The sequence below is a fragment of the Patiria miniata genome, unplaced genomic scaffold (genome assembly GCF_015706575.1).
Source record: "Patiria miniata isolate m_02_andy unplaced genomic scaffold, ASM1570657v1 HiC_scaffold_11, whole genome shotgun sequence".
Taxonomy (NCBI): domain Eukaryota; kingdom Metazoa; phylum Echinodermata; class Asteroidea; order Valvatida; family Asterinidae; genus Patiria; species Patiria miniata.
In genome coordinates, this window is record NW_024037049.1 from 4,129,810 (window position 1) to 4,152,866 (window position 23,057).

At 40.0% G+C, this 23,057-nt stretch overlaps 1 long non-coding RNA gene across 1 annotated transcript; it reads right to left on the bottom strand.

Annotated features, from left to right (window-relative positions):
* Positions 1-13,592: 13,592 nt before the first annotated feature.
* LOC119742516 lies at positions 13,593-14,833 on the bottom strand. The gene is made up of 3 exons (XR_005272866.1): positions 14,530-14,833; positions 14,186-14,326; positions 13,593-14,017 (listed from the first exon to the last, which is right to left on the bottom strand). It is a non-coding gene; the product is annotated as an uncharacterized LOC119742516 (long non-coding RNA).
* Between the last annotated feature and the right edge of the window lie 8,224 nt (positions 14,834-23,057).

Genomic DNA, 23,057 nt, shown 5'->3' on the forward strand with positions numbered 1-23,057 from the left:
CAATGTTGCTGGTAATGTCCGCGAAGTCCAAAATGTGCATCTTCGAACGAGTTCCCAGTAGAGTCCTTTAAGGAAGTGGGCTCATTGTGATGGTAAGTTTGTCCAGAACCGTCCATGTTAAGGTACCTTTAGACTGCGATACATGAGAGCCATGCGGGTTGGCGCTGACAGGCCTTGCTATGGGACCTACTGCACAAAAACGAAACTACTGGCATCAGCTACTACATCTGAGGTTTTATCCAAAAGTTTTAGGTCTAGAGCCTTGCCGATTTGCATGCTGGTTTGCCTCTTCATCCGCTTGCAACGGTATAAAGTTTGTCCAGAACCGTCCATGGTAAGGTACCTTTAGACTGCGATACATCAGAGCCATGCGGGTTGGCGCTGACAGGCCTTGCTATGGGACTTACTGCCCAAAAACGAAACTAGTGGCATCAGCTACTACATCTGCGGTTTTCTCAAAACGTTTCAGGTCTAGAGCCTTGCTGATATGCATGCTGGTTGGCCCATTCATCCGCTTGCCCACGGTATAAAATTTGTCCAGAACCGTCCATGTAAAGGTACCTTTAGACTGCGATACATCAGAGCCATGCGGGTTGGCGATGGCAGGCCTTGCTATGGGACTTACTGCACAAAAACGAAACTAGTGGCATCAGCTACTATATCTGAGGTTTTGTCCAAAAGTTTCAGGTTCAGAGCCTTGCTGATTTGCATGCTGGTTAGCCCATTCATCCGCTTGCCAACGGTATAAAATTTCTCCAGAACCGTCCATGGTAAGGTACCTAGTGGCATCAGCTACTACATCTGCGGTTTTCTCAAAAAGTTTTATTTCTAGAGCCTTGCTGATTTGCATGCTGGTTTACCTATTCATCCGCTTTCCAACGGTATAAAGTTTGTCCAGAACCGTCTATGGTAAGGTACCTTTAGACTGCGATACATGAGAGCCATGCGGGTTGGCGCTGACAGACCTTGCTATGAGACTTACTGCACAAAAACGAAACTAGTGGTATCAGCTACTACATCTGCGGTTCTCTCCCAAAGTTTCAGATCTAGAGCCTTGCCGATTTGCATGCTGGTTGGCCCATTCATCCGCTTGCCAACGGTATAAAGTTTGTCGAGAACCGTCTAGGTTAAGGTACATTTAGACTGCGATACATCAGAGCCATGCGGGTTGGCGCTGATAGGCCTTGCTATGGGACTTACTGCTCAAAAACGAAACTATTGGCATCAGCTACTACATCTGCAATTTTCTGCAACAGTTTAAAGTCTAGAGCCTTACCGATTTGCATGCTGGTTGGCCCATTCATCCGCTTGCCAACGGTATAAAGTTTGTCCAGAATCGTTTATTTAAAGGTACCTTTAGGCTGCGAAACATGCGAGCCATGCGGGTTGGCGCTGACAGGCCTTGCTATGGGACTTACTGCACTAAAACGAAACTAGTGGCATCAGCTAATACATCTGCAATTTTCTCCAAACGTTTCAAGTCTAGAGCCTTGCCGATTGGCATGCTGATTGGCCTATTCATCCGCTTTCCAACGGTATAAAGTTTGTCCACAACCGTCCATGTTAAGGTACCTTTAGACTGCGATACATGAGAGCCATGCGGGTTGGCGCTGACAGGCCTCGCTATGGGACTTACTGCACAAAAACGAAACTAGTGGCATCAGCTAATACATCTGCAGTTTTCTCCAAAACTTTCAGGTCTAGAGCCTTGCTGATTTTCTTGCTGGTTGGCCCATTCATCTGCTTTCCAACAGTATAAAGTTTGTTCAGAACCGTTCATGTTAAGGTACCTTTAGAATTTGATACATGACAGCGATGCGCGTTGGCGCTGACAGGCCTTGCTTTGAGACTTAGTGCACAAAAACTAAACAAGTGGCATCAGCTACTACATCTGCGGTTTTTCTCCAAAAGTTTCAAGTATAGAGCCTTGCCGATTTGCATGCTGGTTGGACCATTCAACCTCTATCCAACGGTATAAAGTTTGTCCAGAACTGTTCATGTTAAGGTACCTTTAGACTGCGATACATGAGAGTCATGCTGTTGGCGCTGACAGGCCTTGCTCTGGGACTGGCTGTACAAAAATGAAACTAGTGGCATCAGCTACTACGTCTGCAGTTGTCTCCAAAAGTTTCAAGTCTAGAGCCTTGCCGATTTGCATGCTGGTTGGCCCATTCATCCACTTTTCAACGGTATAAAGTTTGTCCAGAACCGTCCATGTTAAGGTACCTTTAGACTGTGATACATGAGAGCCATGCGGGTTGGCGCTGACAGGCCTTGCTATGGGACTTACTGCACAAAAACGAAACTAGTGGCATTAGCTACTACATCTGCGGTTTTCTCCAAAAGTTTCAGGTCTAGAGCCTTGTCGATTTGTATGCTGGTTGGCTTCTGTCTTTCAACACTCCTTACTCCGGAGTGGGTAGGGTCTGGCCAATGGGAGTCTACAGGCTTGTGGTGTATAGTAGTGGTGAGGATTACATGGAAGCTTGGCCTTATTGGCCCATTGAAAAACAATATGCCCATATTTGGAAAACTTATATCAAGTTTTATCACCACTTCGCTGCTCGGAGGGTTAATTGATTACTTGATACGAAAATAGTTAAGCTTCAAGTTTACAATACCGTACAGTGCACGGTCTGTTAATAATTGGCCAATAAACTTTTTTCATAGTCAAAACTTCTTTTTTGTGACGAACGATGATAGATACAGTTCATCAGCGATATACGCAGGTACTTTGAACTCCGTGACCGATATTTGAACTCAGTGACTTTAGTTTTAGGTCTAGTGACTTTAGTTTTAGGTCTAGAGCTCAAGAGCGCTTAAAATATCTGTGTCTAAAACTGTTATCAAGCTTGTTGAACACCAGCGATGACACAATGGGTGCAATCTAAAGTCAACTGTACATTTTTGCTGCCTACCACAAGTCACTGATGCAAGACACACCAAGTTTAACCATAAAATTACCGGGCTTTTTTAGTCATCTATACAGCCAGGGTGAACTCGGTTTCCCCTCCTAATAGCAAGTTTCATGCTGGCGTTATATACAAAATTACGAACGAATATTTTAGTACACATTTGAAGTTGTGTACCAGGCATCGCTTTCGTCATTAAGGAAATCCACGAAGAATTCCGGCTTTGAATCGGAGACAAAACGGTAGGTTTGGTGACATATTTTGTGTAATTTTATTCCGATTTTGTCTCTGTATGCTTCATTCCAATTTAGTCTGAATTCAGACTTAAAGTGCCGGCCATGTAGAGGGTCAGCCGTAATGATCCAGCTTGGAGAGTAAAATATCATGGTTAACAGTATCAAACGCCTTTGAAAGGTCCAAAAATATTCCAATAGAAAATGATTTGTCGTCTATGGCCTTTTGCAATTTATTCACAACATGTGAGATTGCTAACTCAGTAGATCGGTTTTCTCTAAAGCCAAACTGTGACTCGGACAGAATGTTACATTTATTGATAAATGTAATTAATCTAGCATATACTATCTTCTCAAAAACCTTTGAGAACATAGGCAACACCGAGACAGGTCTAAAATTGCCAATATCATGTTTATTACCCCCTTTGTGAATCGGTATAACCTTTCCTACTTTTAACGCATCAGGGAAAATACCAGATGATAAGGACTTATTGAAGATGGCAGCTAATGGTTTAGCAAGGGTGTACCGTGCCTGTTTAATAACAAACGGGCTTAACCCATCAAAATCCAGGAGCCTTGTTACAGGAGATTTTACTGAGGGAATCAACAATTTCCTCTTGTGTAACTGGAGTCATGAAAAAGGAGTGCGAACACATATTGACAAGGAAAGTTTCACATGTAGTATTACCAGTTGGAAGCTTACTCGCGAGTTTAGTACCAATACTAACAAAGTACTCATTGTATGCATCAGCAATTTCCTTGTTTTTATCTACTGTCACACCGTCTTCTTTGACGACAAAGGTTGGGTTGGATTTCTTCTTTGTCTTATTTATTAAAGAATTAATTATTTTCCACGTTCCTTTTGCATTGCTCTTTTCCTAGTCAAACCTCTTATAAAGATAGTTTTGCTTTGAAATTCGAATCAAAGTATTCAATTTATTTTTATACACAGTATAAATAATTTTGTTTTGCGAATTAGGATGTCTGAGATATTTTTTATATAGATGGTATATTATAAATCGATAAGGAGGAAAAACTATCAGTTAGCCATGGAGACTTACAAGTATCATACCGTCGCTTCACCTCATGCAAGGGAAAATGTTTATCATAAAGTTTGTGAACAAGTTCAAGGAAGATATCATATATATTATGCAGATTATTTTGTAATGTTATAAATCTCCAGTCAATTTGATCAAGATCGTAAACAAAATTTCGAATATTATTTCTACTAAAATTACGCCTGCTATATTGTCGTTCATTCTGTTGGTTCTCTCTTAAATTATCAATAACAAAAAATACTGGCAAATGATCGCTTATGTCTGTAACTAAAATACCAGACTGATGATTAAGATATTGTTAAGATATTGTCAATGACAGTCGAAGTATTAGCAGTTATCCTTGTGGGTTTATTTATAGTAGAATAAAACGATTGAGAATGTATAGTATCCATGAAATCACGTACAGTATTGTCTGTGTCATACTGCATAATATCAATATTAAAGTCGCCCATAATATAACACTTTTTATTTCCATTGTTTACACGTCAATATTTCATTGATGTGTTCCATAAAAGCATTAAATGAGGCACTTGGTGATTTGTACACAACTCCAATAACCACGTTGCTATTGTGGTCGTTAACAAGCTCAATAAAACATGATTCTATATCCGAATTGTTCACTGATATATCATTGCGAATCTGATACACAATATCGTCTCTAATGTAGAGTGCCACCCCACCACCTCTTTTGCTTGGTCTGCAGAATCCTTCTAGAGAAAAATTCTGAATTTGGACTAGTGGATCTTGGATGTCTTTTAACCATGTTTCAGATATCCCAATCACTGGAAATGTGTTTTCTAAAACATTTACACAGTTAATAATACTAGTAATATTTTTGGTTATAGGCTGCGTGCATTAATGTGTGGTAATTTCAGGTTTGAACATTTATTTTTGTTAAATGCATTTACAAATTGTTCTTGATCATAGTAATCGCAGTTAATGGTAGGAGCTTGAAAGTTTATATCAGGATCTATGCTAGTTGTCACAACAGTATCGTAGTTAATTTCATATGATCAGGAACATACAGCAATGCTTTACTCCTGCACACACAGACAACACACAGAGATGTAAACAATGATAACATGAACACTTAACAAAATAATAAACTTGAGTATAAATTACACAGACAGGTCATAAAATACTTCTCCCTTTAGACAGATTCGAGAAAGCCGCTGTGTGGGTTGTGTATGCCTTTAGTCTTGGATTGTGAACGCCTATAGACCTTACTGCGCTTGGTTGTCAAACTGCATTTTTGCCAACCACGGCCTGCAAAACTATTGAAGGTCCAACACTGCAAAAATGAAGAAGAGTTATTACAGATCACTAAAATAATATCTGATACTTGAAAATACATCATTTTCAACAAAGCCACAAAACAATTCGTACATATGCCTTTTTACTATGTGTTGATGGCGTAATGAGGACTTTTTTGGAAAAATATGTTGCCAACCACGGCTTCAATTTATGCGCTTACGGCAGCCCATTTAAAATGGCGCCAATGTTTACAAACAAAAGAAAGGCCTATAGAGTGCAAGTCTTGCTACGATCCAGGTGATTAGTAACTGGCATTCGAAAAATGTATTAAAGCTCTACATTGTATGTTGCATTTATATGCAAATTGTGAGTCGGAAACGCTTACGTGTTACTGTTGGGGAGGCGACTGCTCTATGTTCCGACACCCCTATGTTCCGACAACCTAGATTGTGTTACTCCCGGTTAGGGTTAGGGTTAGGGTTAGGGTTAGGGTTAGGGTTAGGGTTAGGAATATGTGCAGTCGGAACATACGGGTATCGGAACATAGAGGTGTAACCGTTGGGGAGACTCTATTCATGATGACAAAGGCATATTCTTCAAGTATAACCATGGTTACTGAACACCGGTAGTAAACAACATAGTATCAATCGGTTGAAATGAAATACAAAATACAGAACAAATTTTAAGGTGGAAAATAAAACATGAAGTATGAGTTAACGAAAATGTGCTTGAGTGTTTCGTCAATTTTCCGTGTAGGTCTTGAATTCCCCGGTGTGCAGCTTGTATCTGATTAATGGCGGAATAGACCAAGGGATGTAGGCGAAGTACGCGCTCATCTCGTCGGATGGTCGGTAGATTGTCTTCCCGCAGCTTCTTACGGAAATCCCGGACCCTGGTTGAAACATCATCTGATATGTAGATTGTTGAACCCTGGTACTTGTTGCCTTTCAGGAGCTTCGCTGCATTTTTTAGGATGAACTGCCTGTCCCCGTAACGGAGTAGCTTACAATGGATCGGTCTTGGTCTTGGTCTTTGACGGCTTGTTGTGGCCGGAGTTGTGGCTTGACTGGCCGGTCTATGTGCTGGGGTTCGATGGGCCCGTTCAATCTCCACATCTTCGGCGCCTTCCAACTTCATATGATTTGTGAGGAATTCAGACACAAATTCCTCACAAGTCCAGTCTCCTTCAGCCCCCTCCGGAACACCGTGAATGATGATGTTGTTACGCCGGCTCCTGTTCTGTAGATCTTCAATCTGGTTGGTAAGTTTATCGATAAGTTGGTAGTTACCACCACATCTGTTGTTGATCAGCGCTACCAGATCCTTGTTTTCCATGTTGACATCATCTTACATTGAATTTTTTTTTTATTTCGCCGACGAGCATGGCTACGGCGACGCGCGCGCATACCAGAAACCGGAGATTTTTTTTTGCCTCATATAACTTCATGAATTTGGCGACCGATTAGTTTTGTTCCTCACCTTGCAGAAGATGTCTTTCAACGCCCACGTTACCCCCAAGATTATGTTCACCACCTTGACCCGCGTACTCGTCCCTAGAATTTGGCGCTACGTCTGGCACCGCAACAGCGTAGAAGACCGGCTCCTTGATTACGTTAAGAAGACGGCAACAAAGGGGGACCCGGCCAGCGTGCTTGCCGCGGTGAGAAAATACAACCAAGATCATGAGTGGACTATCATGCTGGAACGCGATAAAGGTGAGATTGTAAATGAATCCGTTTATATTTGAGGCGTTTTCCAAAACCTCCGGTTTGTTTTCAGCTTCATAACTTTGCACAATTTGACGTAATGCGGGTTTTGCTTCAGGAACATTAAATCCAATAATACAAAATAAAAAGGAAAGGTATTCCCATTTACCTCGGACGTTGCAGATTTTGGAATGATCTAGATACCGTTGATGAAGCCAAAGAAGAGTCGAAGCTGGAAAAAGTCTAGGGAAGGCAAAAGGTCTCAATCGCAAAGTATTCAACTCGTTACTTTTTGGGGTTTTTTTTTTCAATTTTGAAAAACAAAGCAAATAATCTGGAGAGGGTTATGAGAGAGGCCTCACCCAAGGTATGTTTGGGATGGGATGTTACATCGGCTGCTCGGCCATGACCATTGGAGCCCAGATTCCCCCTGGAGGGCGCCTGATCACGACAGAGCCTAACCCGAGATTTGCAGGCATCGCGAGGCAGCTGTTCAGCTTTGCTGGTCTTGATAAGGTACAGATTTGTGAACTGTTGCACGTTCTGCCTGAACCATTTTCTGCATTTGCAAAAGTATTTCTCTTAATATATCTTAAACGGTAAACGTTTCAGGCAGTGGCCTGAAACAAATAGATTATGAAACAAATAGATTATTCATGTTTATTTTCTTCGATGTTAAGATTCATACAAATGTGGACACATTTTGGACCAATGAAAGCATTATAAACGTTGATACTTTGGTAGACAAAACACGCCACACATGCATTTATACAGCCGTAGATAGTGTGCAGCCAACGTCTTTGTACATTTGTTATAAATACATTTGTTTACCATTCTGCGGTTTGATACATTTCTCATTCATAAAAATGACTACACTTGTAAGTTGCTCTATAATGACTTATTTCCGGACCATTGACAATGGGCACGCGCGCGCGTACACAGGCTTAAAAATTTGTATTTTGGTTGCCCCCCCCCCCCAAAAAAGTTCCTTGCCCCCACAAGTGCCCCCGCAATTGTCTACCCCCCCCCCCCCCCCAAAAAAGAGTCTGGCGCCGCCACTGGTTTCAGGTACCACGATCGCAATTTTGCCTTAGCGTCCAGGAGGACTGTTTGATGTCATTTTGAAGAGGTGTTATGATTTGAAACCCATTTTTTTTAAAGGAACATTCACTGTTTTAAGTGGAGAATGCAAATTAGACAGGGAGTATAGCTCAAAGTTTACCACGAGGTTTTGGTTTACAGGGTTTTGTGGGGGTACCTCAGGGTAACACCGCGAAATACCCCTTGTACAAGGTGGTAAAAAAAAAAACGTTTACATTTTTCAGATGCAGATTTCTTGGAATTGGGGAGACATGTTAAAAATGTTTCACGATATTTCAAAACTATAGCATCTTCGTGGTATATGGTGAAAAGGGCGCTGAAAGTAAAGCCTAAAATAATTGAGTAATTGTGATGGTTTTAAACAAAGGAAGAGGGTCAAAACCAGTTTGTCCTCATGCAAATCCATGAGATATGGTCAACACAACATGCGCACACAAATAACTGCATTAATTTTTCATTTAGGTCTACGTCGACTGCCATAGACGTGGACAAACTGAATTTAGTTTTGACCATTCTTCTGTAAAAGGCCGCTATTTCTTAACTTGAGCTTTATTTTCAACGCTGCTTTCTCCATATACGACCAAGATCTTGTAGTTAAGGAATATGTTAAAACAATGTCATTATGTCTCTTCAATTTTGAGAAATCTGCCTCTGAAAAAAAGGGTTGTTTTTTACCACCCTGTATAACTATGCATTCTTCCCTAACCTTTGTGACATCACAAACTTTAAAACGGGCTTAATTTTGGCAAGGAGAGGCCGTTTTAAAAAATGAAACCGTCTGTGCGTAGGGAAAGATGTAAAAAAAAAATGGAGTAGTTGCTCACTCTAAAAACTCTGAATCTGAATCCCAATTTGCTTAGTCATTTCCTAGGTCTAAAATGACACTTTTCTGGGTTAAAATGACCTAGAAAAAAAATGTCATTTTTGATTCCTAAAGGTGTCATTTTGGACCCGGATAAGGACTGAGCAAATGCGGACTCGGATTCCGAATTATTATGAACTAGTATTCGTCGTCTGAGTACATGAATTGTGCATCCAACATGTTCAGGTGATTACTCTGTGCAACGTCAAGGCAGCAGACCTCATTCAAGTCCTTCGCAGTGACCACTCGGTGGACAAGCTCGATTTTGTCTTCCTCGACCATTATAAAGATCTGTACTACCCCGACCTAAAGAGGCTCGAAGCCAGCCGCTTCCTACGAAAAGGATCAGTTGTCATGGCCGATAATGTTTTAATTCCTGGGGCCCCAGACTTTCTGAAGCATGTTGAGACTAGTGAGAAATATAAGACGGAGAGACATTATTTCACGGAGCCTTTTTTCCAAGTGCAGGACGCTGTGACAGTTTCTATCTGCACCAAAGATGACTAGGTCTCAATTGAAGGCCAAGTCCTGTCCGGTCCTGCCGGTCCCAACCTAACCCAGCCCAACCCAGCCCACCCCAATCCAACCCAACCCATCCCAGCCCAGCACAACCCAACCCAGCCCATCCCAGCCCTGCCCTATACCCGACCCAACCCAACCCAGCCCAGGCTAGCCTAGCCCAGCCCGGCCCAGACTGGTCTCACCCAACCCAACCCTGACGTACAGCCAAACCTGTAACCGATGACCCATACATGCAGTACATAATCAGGCTCCAACAAAATTAAACGAACTAAAGATGCATGGCTTCAAAAATGTTTCCAAAGGAAACCAGTATTTAGATGATTTTCTCCATTTTTAAGACGAGACGCATATTTAGCAAGTCTGAAATACCAAAGATAAATATTCACAGGAAATCATGAGGAAAATGGAGAGCGAATTTTTGTCAGATCCATGAAAAATGTAAAAGTGTAGTTTAACTGTAATCATCAAGTAGGCCTATAAAGTTTACAATGATTGCTTTCAAATCTGTTTTGTTTTATCCATTTTAAAGTTTTTGGTGCAACTTGATCTTGTTCGAATCAAGTTTCAGGCCTGATTTAAACTCTAAGACATTGTGATGAACTCAAACGCGACCCTTTATTCAATCTTTCCTTTAAAGATGCCAGATGGATATTATTTTGTAAATATTAAATTTTAGTTTGATTAAGTAAATACCCTTTGTGCTTTTGTTTAAGTTTTTGCTTGACTTTGAGGGCAAGCCTATTGTCCTCTTTGTACCCGACTACTGACGGCTGGTTCATATACTTCATGTATAGGGTGCAGACCAGTAAATCGGTCCGAAATTGCCTGCGCCGGCCAAATCACGATTTGCATGCCCTCAAAATCTTCGGTATTTGGGCATGCTTTGGGCCATGAACTTGAGGGTTTGTAAAAAATATGGGTGGAAGCCGTGCACAGGACAGGGAGCTTGCATTTCTGTGTAATTTTGATGTAATTTGGACCCTAAAAGCGCTCTATTTTGCAATGGAGTGTAGGCATCGTTTTTCAAAATGGCGATGGGCTTCAGTACTATTTTCAGGGGTGATCATCTTCAGATGGAAATTTCCCCTAAAAGTCATCAGTTAACTCCCCGAAAATTGAAAAGAAAATGAAAGATGATGAAATAAGCTTAAATTTGATGTGCGTCTCGAACACCTTGGAGAGTTGTGAGTATTTTTCCCGAATTTTTGAAATGGGAGCATTTACCATTGGGGTCTATGGAAGTTTATTTACTGGTCTGCTACCCGAATGCGATGCAAATGTGACGTCACGGGGCATTCGTTGCTAAATTTGCCGGAAATGTGTAACTAGCCCTGTCGTCACAAAATTTGCGTTCGCTTTCGCGCCGCGTGTGAACCGGCTTTAGTTGACTCACTAACTCGCTGCACGTGTGACTTAATAGACTGGTTGCATGGCTATCATAGATAAATTACCCTCCCCCCCCCCCCCCCCCATGGGTTAAGTCTGGCTCAAATATGTTTTGCTTCACCATTTTAAAGTTTGCAAGGCAATTTGATCGTGTTTGGGAACAAAATATATTAAAATTAAGTTTATACGGCCTTATTTCAACCCCAAGACGTTGTCAATGATGAATTTAATGGCGATCCTGAGTAAAAAAAAAATTGGATAACAGACAGATAATAAAAAAATATGTAATTTTATGTTGATTTAGTCAATACTTTCCTTTGAGAGGAAATCCCCCCCCCCCCCCCCGTTGTCATCCCCCAGCCCCTGCCCCAGATCTATAAGCACAGCCGTGTTTGATGGAATGCAGGATTTGCTCTTGCAATCTTTGAACCATCTTCAATCATTAAGTGGGTAGAGTAAATCATTTTGTGCATTGGTTTCGTTTGAAGCAACACTGCAAAACAGTTTATATTATTATTATTTGTGTTGAACCGCATCTAATACATTTTTTTTCAATCATATTGTATGAAGTAGCATCTCTGGGAATCTTTGCAATCGTGGAAAAAAATCAAGTCATTGAATTCCTCTTTACAATTCAGTTAATTGATAACTGGATACACAATATTTAAGCTTTACGAAGCTGTAAAGTGCACGGTCTATTTATAATTGGCCGATAAACGGTGTGTTTTTTTCAAAGTCAACAGTTCTTTTGTGACGGACTGTTTATGTAATAATTATAGATGCGATTCAGTGGCTGCAAGGTAAATAGTTTGAACTCGGTGACCGATAATGTTTTCGCTTAAAGAAAAATTATATATCTGTGTCCAAAATTATTATCAAGCTTGTTGATACGGATGATATAATGGGTGTAATCTCAGGTCAACTGTACAAGCCACTATTGAAAGACACACCAAGTTCAACCCTGAGATCTCCGGGCTTCTTCTTGGTCTAGTTCAGTCATCCATGCCATGCACTCTAAAAGTGTCCCGGGACATATTTGACTCGGAAACCGCCACGGGTTCTATTTAACCTGGTACTTTTTAGGGTCAAAATGATAATTTTCTGGTTCAAAGTGACAGTTTTGCCAAAATTTCCGGAAAACGATACCTAGAAGTGTCATTTTGACCAGGAAAAAGGTCATTATGGACCCTGAAAAGTATCAAGTTAAATATGAATTATGATCAGTCCGGGTCAAAGCGGACCCGGGACTTTGTAAAGTGCATCAACCGCGGTGGATTCAGGTTGCCCGTCTAATCTTAAAAAAATCTAAAAATGCGATTACCGATTCTTTTGAAATCACGTTTGCTAGTACCAACTTTCATGTTTAGTGTACAATGCCAAATGTTCAGTTGAATCCAGAGAAGGGGATTGCAGCTATCATTAAAACTTTACATTGACCGAATTGTACACAAACGTGTTCATTGAGAGGCGGGAAGCGCGACGTGTTCATGATCGGGGCCGTATCGTAAGTCCAACGCCTCATAGCTCCGACTCCGACTACCGCCCCTTTACATTGGGGGTTTCGGCTTTGCTGATACATTTCAAAAAACGTCTTTTTATCTAAATAAATTGAAATACTATGTCGAAGGTTTCTTTTATTATTTATTTCACTTCATAATTTCAGAAATCAGGGCATGACCATTTTCAGACGTCAGAGTGTCGAGGTCCGCTCATAAGTCCGACGCCTCATAAATCCGTCGCCTCATCATTCCGAAATTTCGGACTTATGAGGCGTCGGACCGTCGATACGGCCCCATTTTTAAAATAAACAGCAGGATTCTCTACCTTATACCATCCTCAAAACTCTGTGTTGTTGGCAATGTACGACGAGCGGCATGGCAATTCTAGGTGTTTCAAATTAATTGGAATGCTGTACACATGATTTTGTTATCTCCCTGTCTGCCAGGTTTGTTTGTCTTGCTCGCGTTTGTCTGCCTTCTTTTTTGGCAATGGGCCGTATTCACGAGTCGGCCGTATTGAATTTTAAGTGAGGTAAAATCTTCATTTTTGGAACTTGCAAAGAGAAATAAAAGCAATCACATAAAGTTAATTACACATTACAGCAGTCTGCTCTAATGAATAATTTTCAATTTGTGATTAAACAAACCCCAATGTTTTAAGCCACAAAAAAGGGAGGCTATAGAATGCATAAATAGTCTAGCACCATCCAATTCAACAGTTCACAATATTAAAAAAAAATACATTCAGGGGACCCGACCAAAATGGCTTTCTCATAAATAAGGTCCAAACAGTTGAAAAACTCAGTACGTCCGGAGGTCACAATCGGACACATGGCGCAAATTTCGAGGAGTCGCTGAAATAACCTTTCTCCATTCCAAGCCTATCCGCTCCGTTCACAAGTACCCCCTCACCGGCAAAGAGAGTATAGATGGGGGTGACCGACCGACGCCATCTTGCCTGACTGCAATTCATTTACCGCGAAGCGCGGCCACTGCGCGTACATACTACAAATTCCCTGGTGTACGTGCGTCACACGCAAGGAACGGTGCGCGTCAACCAGCGAAATGTCCCGCCCAAATAGAATAAATAATGAATAAAAGTGGACATAAGATCGACCCCTAGCCTACGGAACACCAACGTTTTTAGTGGCAGTACCTTTGACATGTTGCCTTCGATATTCACAGACTGACTACGACCACTTAGGTAGGACTTAAACCTATTGATTAAATAAGTTGACATATACAGCTTTTAAATTTATCCAGCAGGTTTTCGGAAGGATTTTGAATGGGATGGTGTCTTTATACATCCCTGGGATTAATAAAACGTGACGACTTTTTAAGAGAAACGCATGGGAACTTTCAGGAGCTAGCTATTGTAACTCAGTTGAGTGTTGCTAAAATTCGTGTTCCTGCCTTGGTGAACAACTGCACTCCGTTATGTATATTGTCATCGTCTCTGCTGCTTACACGAAACCAAGAGGAATCTGCAAAGATAAAAGAAATATGCCCTTTATCTATTATATTACATATTTCACATTCGAAGCACAACCCAAGATTGTCATAAAAAGTTCGATATGCCACTTCTCGAAGACTAAGACAAAAATAGAAAATGAATAGATGAAAAATACATCTAAATCCCTTTTGCTAATTACCTCAAGAATTGGTAAAGACTTGCTCTGCAAGCAGGGCCTTCGGTCCTTCCGTCGGTCCTCCTCCCTGCTTCCGGTTCCTTGGGATTCAGAAGTGATTGTATCTTCGTCCAGAATGACATCTCATCTTGCAGACCGTCATCTCTGTCAGAAGATTAGAAGGAACACATGTAAGAAAATGTGTGCGGGACAATTATGCGCCTGTTGCTCTTCTTTTGTGAAGTTGTTCAGTGATTATCAATAAAAAAAAAAAAAATAAGGTATCATTAATCGCAGCCAAAATAATCAGAACAATTTGAAACATCCTAAGACATTGTTCAAAAGGAAAATAACATTAATATTTTTACCTCGGAAATCAGTAAATGGATAGCCCGGCAAGCAGGGTCATCCTGCATTCGATGTTCCTCCTCCCTGCTTCCGGTTCCTCCGTGTCAGCAGCTCCTGATATGAGCACTCTGGCTTGCCGGTCCTCCTAATCTAATTGCAAGTTGCTGGAAATAAAAGAAGTCTTCCTAGCGGAGCTACATTTTGTAACTACAATGTACAGTGGATTCCTGATCAAATTTGTGACCGGTGCTGTGGTATAAAGAGAAGGAAACGTATATATTAGTAGTCCTTACCTGACCACTATAAAGATACAACCATAGAGAGAGAAAAGGGGAAACTTAATTTAGGTCTACGCTACTTAGATCTCTAAGCCTAATTAGATGCAAAGTATCTTACATACAGACAGTGAAAATAATCCAATTAGTGGCCCTTACCTGACCACTGTAATGGATTCAACCGTTGAGAAAGAAAGCTTAGTTTATTCTAAATAGATAATTTGGCATGCTGGTCGCGAAGATGATATTCCAGTTTGCGTAAAGCAACGCGCATCCGCTGACGCGCAACGCGGTTCAAAGGGAAACAACATTGACATTGCTGACCAGCTGTGATCGGACCATAGAGCTATATTAAATTTAATAAAACTCTATGGATCGGACTGAATTCAAATGTATCATCGATCAAACCCTCCACTGGTGTTGTGGTTGTTAAATTAATTAATGCACATTGTTTTATCCTGTAACTTCATGCTATACACTTTACAGAGCGATTACAAGGTGTATCCGACGCTACAGGTGTCATTACACCTGATTTACAATAAACAAAATTGACACAATGACCCCAACACAAAAGGTAATTATCGATCTTTGCGAATCGGATATTATGGAAGAACAAATCACAAACAATACTTCATGTCCATAAGACACGTTTCGACAAGGATCAGCGACTATTTCATGTCACAAAATAATCGTGGAATCGTTGAAACCATCAATCTGATTACGTTTCACGACCGCTACATGTTTCAATGAATCTGTAAGATCTGCACATGGCCCTATACATGTAGAGTTTTTTTTAACAATAGGCTAGATCTCCAAGAAAATTTGTGTTACATGGACAATTAAAGTAGATTCTTAAACATGGCCCTATAGAGTATAAACCCACTCCATTAACCACGGTCAAGTTACAACAGGTGAGGAATATACAGAGTATACAAGAAAACTTAGATCCAACATTTGAGCTTTTTTTAAGCTTCAAAATAGCTATGGATACTTAACACATGACCCTAGAGTATATTACACGATGATTCGCACTCAAAACGGGATGAATGCACAAGCAGCTTTCAAGAAAATTGCAGAAATTTCTACAGAACGGAGGAATAGAAGATATCTACACTACTTCACATGGCCCTAAATAATTTCGCATAATAAATTGGAAAGATTTTATACAAAAACAAAGTAAGACATGTTCACATGGCCCTGGAATCCTGTAAATGATCTGTCACATAAGTACAGAAATAACGCAAGAAAAATTGAGTTTGGCAGAAATATCTTCCAAACGGCGATGACAGTTTTGTACACATGGCCCTAGGATTTTTTTCACAATGACAATCAATATGGAACGACGAGAAAATGCATGATAGACGCAACTAGAATTTCAAAAAGTTTGATTCGTACACATGGCCCTAAATATCTAACACGAATTTTTACAAACGGAAAAAATATTTCGTACAAACATTGACCCTACTACAGCTCACAATCATTGTCTTTAAATGTAAAGCAGTAGACATGATACAACAGAAATGTGCAGATGGTGCAAATTGGAAGAGAAGTAGAACGATTTACTACACATGGCCCCATCATGATTTCGACATAAAAATCCTTCCTAGATAGCAGGTGCTACGTAGTTTAGCAGTTGGCCCAATCATACACATGCATGGCCCAATCATAATTTCACATGGCCCTATCAATTATTCTGCAGACACTCGTAGTCGTGTACATATTTCGTTCTTGTACGTTACTTGTACTCTTTAAACTTTGTTCGCACTCGAGCTCGAACACGAACTTGGTTCGCACTTGAAATCCAACACGCTCGTAATCAACGAACGACACATTTGTTGTTCTAATATACTTGCAGGTCGATATACCCCGTCTTATTTTCTTCCTATACACTAATCGGTCAAATGATTGACAAATGCTTGACAAGATTTAATGATTGACGCTAACTTTGTTCGCACTCGAACTCAACACGAACTCGTAAATCGTGAACGAACGATACATTTTTTGTTTTAATCAATACCCGCAGGTTCATCGTCTTATTTTCTTCCGATACACAAATCGATCAAATGATTGACAAAATGCTGGACAAAATGTAATGATTGACGCTAAATTTGTTCGCACTTGAACTCAACACGAACTCGTAAATCGTGAATGAACGATATATTTGTTGTTTCATTTCACTCCCGCAGGTCCATGTCTTATTTTCTTTCTATACACAAATCGGTCAAATGATTGACAAATGCTTGACAAGATCTAATGATTGACGCTAACTTTGTTCGCACTCGAACTCAACACGAACTCGCTAATTGTGAACGAACGATAAATTTGTTGTTTCAACCCATACCCGCAGGTCCATGTCTTATTTTCTTCCGATTCACAAATCGAACAAATGTTTGGCAAAATTTAATGATTGACGCTAACTTTGTTCGCGCTCAAACTCAACACGAACTCACTCGTAATCGTTAACGAACGATACATTTGCTGTTTTAATATACCCGCAGGTCGATATCCATCGCCTACTCTTATCGAACAAAATGATTGACATTTAGGGGTTTTTTCGATTTCACTTTTACGCTCCTAGAATTTCTCCTCCTTGATTTATTTTTCCTTTGAAGATTTTTGCCTTTTAATTTTATACGTTATCTTTTTTGAAAGACGTTTTCAATCGAACCGAGAGCGCGCTAGTGCTCATTTCGAATACGTGATTATTTTCGGAATCGTACATTACTGACACCCAAAAACGTTGGCATTAAGAAACAAATTATTTCAAATTTATTTGCACATGCAAGCGGCGGGATTTTTATTCCTTTCCCATCTGGTGCTTGGTAAGATTGTGTCTGATGAACTATTATTCGTGCGGAGAGGTTCCTTGGAAAATATAATTAGTATCTTTAACTCTCTTTGTCTTCTCTACAAAACATAATCTCTTACTAGTTTTACAACTTTATACATTAATAATTCTATACTGAATTAATTTGTTGGCAATGTAGCACCCATCAAGGGTGTTATATTTCTCAATAGAAGCACCCATCAAGGGTGAGGTCTTTCTCGATCACCCATCAAGGGTGTTGTGTTAATCAAAAGTAGCACCCATCAAGGGTGTCGTGTTAATCAATACAGTAGTAGCACCCATCAAGGGTGTCGTTCCTCTCAATAGTAGCACCCATCAAGGGTGTTGCCTTAGTACCACCCATCAAGGGTGTCGTGTAGCACCCATCAAGGGTGTCGTTCTTCTCACTAGTAGCACCCGTCAAGGGTGTTGCCCATCAAGTGTGTCGTGTTAATCAATACAGTACATGGTGTAGCACCCATCAAGGGTGTCGTTCTTCTCAAAAGTAGCACCCATCAAGGGTGTCGTCCTTCTCAATAGTGGCACCCATCAAGGGTGTTATAGTAGCACCCATCAAGGGTGTCGTCCTTTTCAATCATATATTTTAACATCTAGAGGGCGGTATTCCAATGGACATTGAGTTTACAGACTTATTTCGCAAAAGTTTGAAAATGAATGCATAATGAACATCTTTACACCATTATTTCTTCAAGGTACGTCCTTCGGCTTTACACAAAAATAATCAGCAAACTTAATACGGTTGTGATGCGGCCGCAGGCAAGCCCATTAACACTGATGTTTGTTGATATGATAACATCTCCGAGGGTCCGTCTTCATCGCTGATTATTCAGTTTGTATTATTCAAATAAAATCCCAAACGTTAAAACGTTAAAACGTTAAAACTTAATTTTCTTCATACTTCAACTGGCGTTATTATTGCCAATGCACAAAGGCATTGTCAGGATTACGTTGGTATAAATCAAATACGTTCGTTCCCTCCCCGATCCCCAAAGTTCCTAATTGTCTTGCAAGCTGCTATTTGCTCGCTTTTTGCAGCACGCTAAAGCTTCCTAAATTTTATTTTATAAGTATTATTATTTTATTACCACCTGCTCTTTATGCACTTTAATTTTTATACTTTATTTGGCTACATAATATAGCTTTGCCTTAATTTTTATCATTGGTATCCCTCAAAACAGGAAACCTCATCGAGTTTTTCTGAACTTAAGATTCAAAACTTCGGACATACATTTTCATTTTATTTTCCAGTTAGAAAAGCTGTTTTAATGATTTTGATTCAGTAAAAGACTTATTCTTTTTTTACAATAATTATATTTTAAAGAGCTCCACAGTAGCTATGAGTTGATAAATCAATTTTTTTTATCACGGAAGGTGGACATCTATCATCCGTTTTAATGAAATAATTAACTAATTTGGTATCGGAAAATATGAAAATTAAGATATCGTCAACCAGTGAATAATCTTCTCAGAAAGACGATATCCTACAAGATACCATCAACCCGAGAAATATTTCATTTTCTCGAGAAGATAACATCTCACCCAAAAGATATAGTCAGCCCGAGAAATATTTTATTTCCTCGAGAAGACGACATCTCACCTAAAAGATATCACCAATCCGTGATGAAATATTATCTCGGAAAAACGATATCTTACCTACAAGACATCATCCCCCGGAGATACATTTTGTTCTCGAGAAGATGACATCTGACCAACACGGTATCTTCAACCCGAGAAATGTTTTCTTTCTTAGGAAGAGGATATTTCACCTACAAGATATCATCGACCAGAGATTTTTTCTCGAGAAGACAACATCTCACCCTACAAACAAGATATCACCTACCCGTGATGACATTATCTCGGGAAGACGATATCTTATTTACAAGATATCATCAACCCGGGAAGTATTTTTTTCTCGGGAAGACGGCATCTCACCTACAAGATATCACCAAGAACACTTTCTCGGGAAGACGATATCATACATACAATTATAACATTGCGAAAACTACCCCAACGATGTCCTCCTATTTTTTTTTTTAAATGACGGATGCTCATCAACCCATGTTAGCTTAGAGCTCAGTAACGTCTACTTATTTCAAAAACCAAAATTGATATTGAAAAGAAATTTTCTAATATTGATAACATTGTATTTTTCCATAACAATGCACTACCTCGATGCAGATTTTCGTTAATTTTTTTTTAAGGATCAAGCTACGATTTGCCCGACGATTTTTACTGTGCCCGAAAAGGTAATTTTTAAATTGTTTTGTTAAAATATTTTTATAAGTTAATTTTTACACCATGGCTGTGCCAGGTCAAGCTCCCTTACGCTGCTGCTTGTGTGCTCGGCTGCCTACGCGCGCCATGTGCCTATACCCCAACCTACCCCGCCTTAATCCTACGCCTTAACCTGAACCGTAAGCATTCATTTAATACAATCATAACTTTGTCTTATTTGCCTTCTTCCAAACGTCGAATTTCGCTGGTCTCGATCGCAACAGCAGGTCTTCTCCAATTCATTTGAGTTTCAAATAATTCCGTCGGCTATCTGTTATAACATCTCTATTTATACAATCATAATAATTCAGCTCTCAATATTTTTCTTCTGCTGTCCTCTTGAACTTATAGTAGTATTTAAAATATACAAGTTACCCTGAAGCTAATGGTGTAAAGTTAATTATTTTGAGCAATTCTATACAAATTGGAGATCCGTGGATACATTGTCCAAAATAATTGATTTTGGTCCATTGGAATGCCGCCCTATAATACTCAAAATAGTGTGCAAACATTAAATAAATTCAGGTTTATGATAAAATCCGTTGGCTCCGTTGTTGACTCCTTTATGGTGTTCAGGTTTTTCATTTCATCTTTAAATAATTACATAAAAGTTCGAAACTATTTGTTCTGCATCTGATAAGTTTTGAACCTGTAATTTTAATACAATCATAACAAAAAGGCAATCCAAATTCCAAGGAACCCTCCAACGAAAATCTAAACACGTTTACTCCAACTTTTGAGTAAATCCCTATAAGCCCCTGCCTTGCTGGAATGTCTTTGAAAGTGTAGCAAAAATGGTGCACCTGGCCGCATACCGCGCGCACGGCCTTTCAACTTTTCAACCAATAAGAATCACTGGAATCTATTACCACGCCCACACTGTGCCGGCCACGAGCGGCTCACGTGCAGACTCGCACCACGAGCTAGCTTTTGACACAATGCGTGAAACGCGCAATGCACCAAATTTGCAAAAGGCATGTGCATGTATGAAATTTGACAAACAAATTGGCAGGTATTCACATGCTAATAACTCTAAATCAAAAGGGCTTTCGCCTACAGGAATGGAATTTCAACGTACAATAGGTTATTCAGCAATGAAAAAGACCAACTCAATGTAGGCTAAAATGGACGCGATTTCGTTGGCAACAAACACACATGATTATTTCGTGCTTGTCGATATTCCAATTTTCTTTAGCTAATTAAAGAGAATTGCAGAACTGTATCGCACAATATTCAACAATGCAAAATACAACGTCATGTACAGAATGCAATACATTATGCTTATTGCAGATAACATTACATTTTTTTTTAACTTAAATGCGATTCAAGGATCAAAGTCAAAGAAAGGAATGAATATTTTCTGACTCCACCTTTCTTCGAAATGAAGTCTAAAATGCAGGCGGATATATCATATACCATATTGCTATATAAGTGCAGAATATTGGGACGCTTTTTCCTCTTTTGGTTCTGTGTGACGGGAGGAGAAGATAAATTTTCACTCGCCTCGATAGTTCCTTAGTTAAAGTTGGACTTACCCCGACGAACTCCAAAAGCTTGACCAGTATTTTCCAAAAACGTCATTCAGATCATTCGACAAAATTATGAGTTCACAAAAATTCCATGTGTCCATTCAGTTCAGTTAAGCATAAAATGAGCATTCAAAGGAATGCTTTGCGAAGTCCAGTTCAGTTCTATAAAACAAAAGTTATGACAAGTTCTGTAGGCCTACAGCAAAGTTCAAGTCAGTCTTTCAATATGGGTGACGACGACGCAACATGTCTGCGTCGAAGCTTTGGAGTGACCCCGTACATGAGGCCGGTTTTCTGGTCGATTTGCAAGACTCCAAGCGTCCAACATTGATGATTTTGCGCCCATGAAGACTCCAGGGTATGATGTACAAGTTTCTGCTTTGGAGGCTTGAAGCTGGACGGCAGACTCGGAGGTTAAAGTATCAAGTTGTGCTTGTGAAATTTGATGCAATTTTTTGGTGACTAACCAAAAATAGCGGGAAGACATTGCGAGCTGCCTGCGCCAGTACAGTGTCCGTTGACCCGGCCCCGTTCTCGGTAAGTTTCCATGGCGTAATGATATGGAGGTGAAAAGTGTCATGTTTTATATCACTGGCTGTTGCTCCGTATACTGGTCTTTGCGCTGCCTTGGGCCGAAGTACTCAGTGTGTATTTCTCCGCATTCTAAATTTCTCCACTTATACATTATAAAGCATAATGCCAACAATTTCATCACGTATGGAAATTGTCAATTACAGAAAAAGAAACAAATATGATGGAATAGTCTTCCTTTCCAGATGGAGTAGCATCAGTTTCGGGAAAACTAAATGCCCTATTTTTTATGAGACGGGAGGGCGTTCCAGGAAGTATCCGTGACGTAGCACGCGTGGCTCGCTTGGCCTGTCTCTCACTGGTCAGAAGTATGTTGGTGACGTCTTCTCGTCAATCTAGCTAATTTGATTGGACGAGGGAGTCTGGTTTAAAAAAAAATTGGGCGTGAATTAAGTGACGAAATTGAATTAAATTTACCACACATAAGAGCAATTTAACTGAACTATAAATATTCACAGAATTTTATTTTCATAAGAAGGTGTTTTTTAAATTATTGAATTTGCAACTTCTCTGTTACCACTGCAAGCTATGGTGGTGGGCAGCCTCAAACAAAGTCGCGCAGTACAGCGCCACCGGACCATTTTGATTTTCTTAGATGTTGGAGCTAGACTTGAAGCTATATTATAACAAGAAAGGAAGTACACAGATGTTCATGAAACGGCATTTATCATTGGGGTATATGGCCTACGTACGTGTACTGACCATGGTGGACCAACTTGGAGCTGCTAGGCACAAACAATTTGCTTAGCACAACAATTAAAGTCTGGCTTAGTAAATTAAGCACCCGCCAAACTCTATGTGATTTTGCTAAGCAAGCAACAGCTGAATACCAATCACAAGTAATATACATCACATGGAAATTTGTTGGTAATCCTGTTTAAATGTTTTGCCGAGGAAGACTTTTCATGCTAAGCAAATTTCTGTGCTTAGCAGCTCCTTGAAATTGGCCGTAAAGTCCCGGTGCACCCCAAATCTACGCATTACACAGCGCCCTCTCTTGACAGTTCAACCGTACAGTACAGTCGAACCGA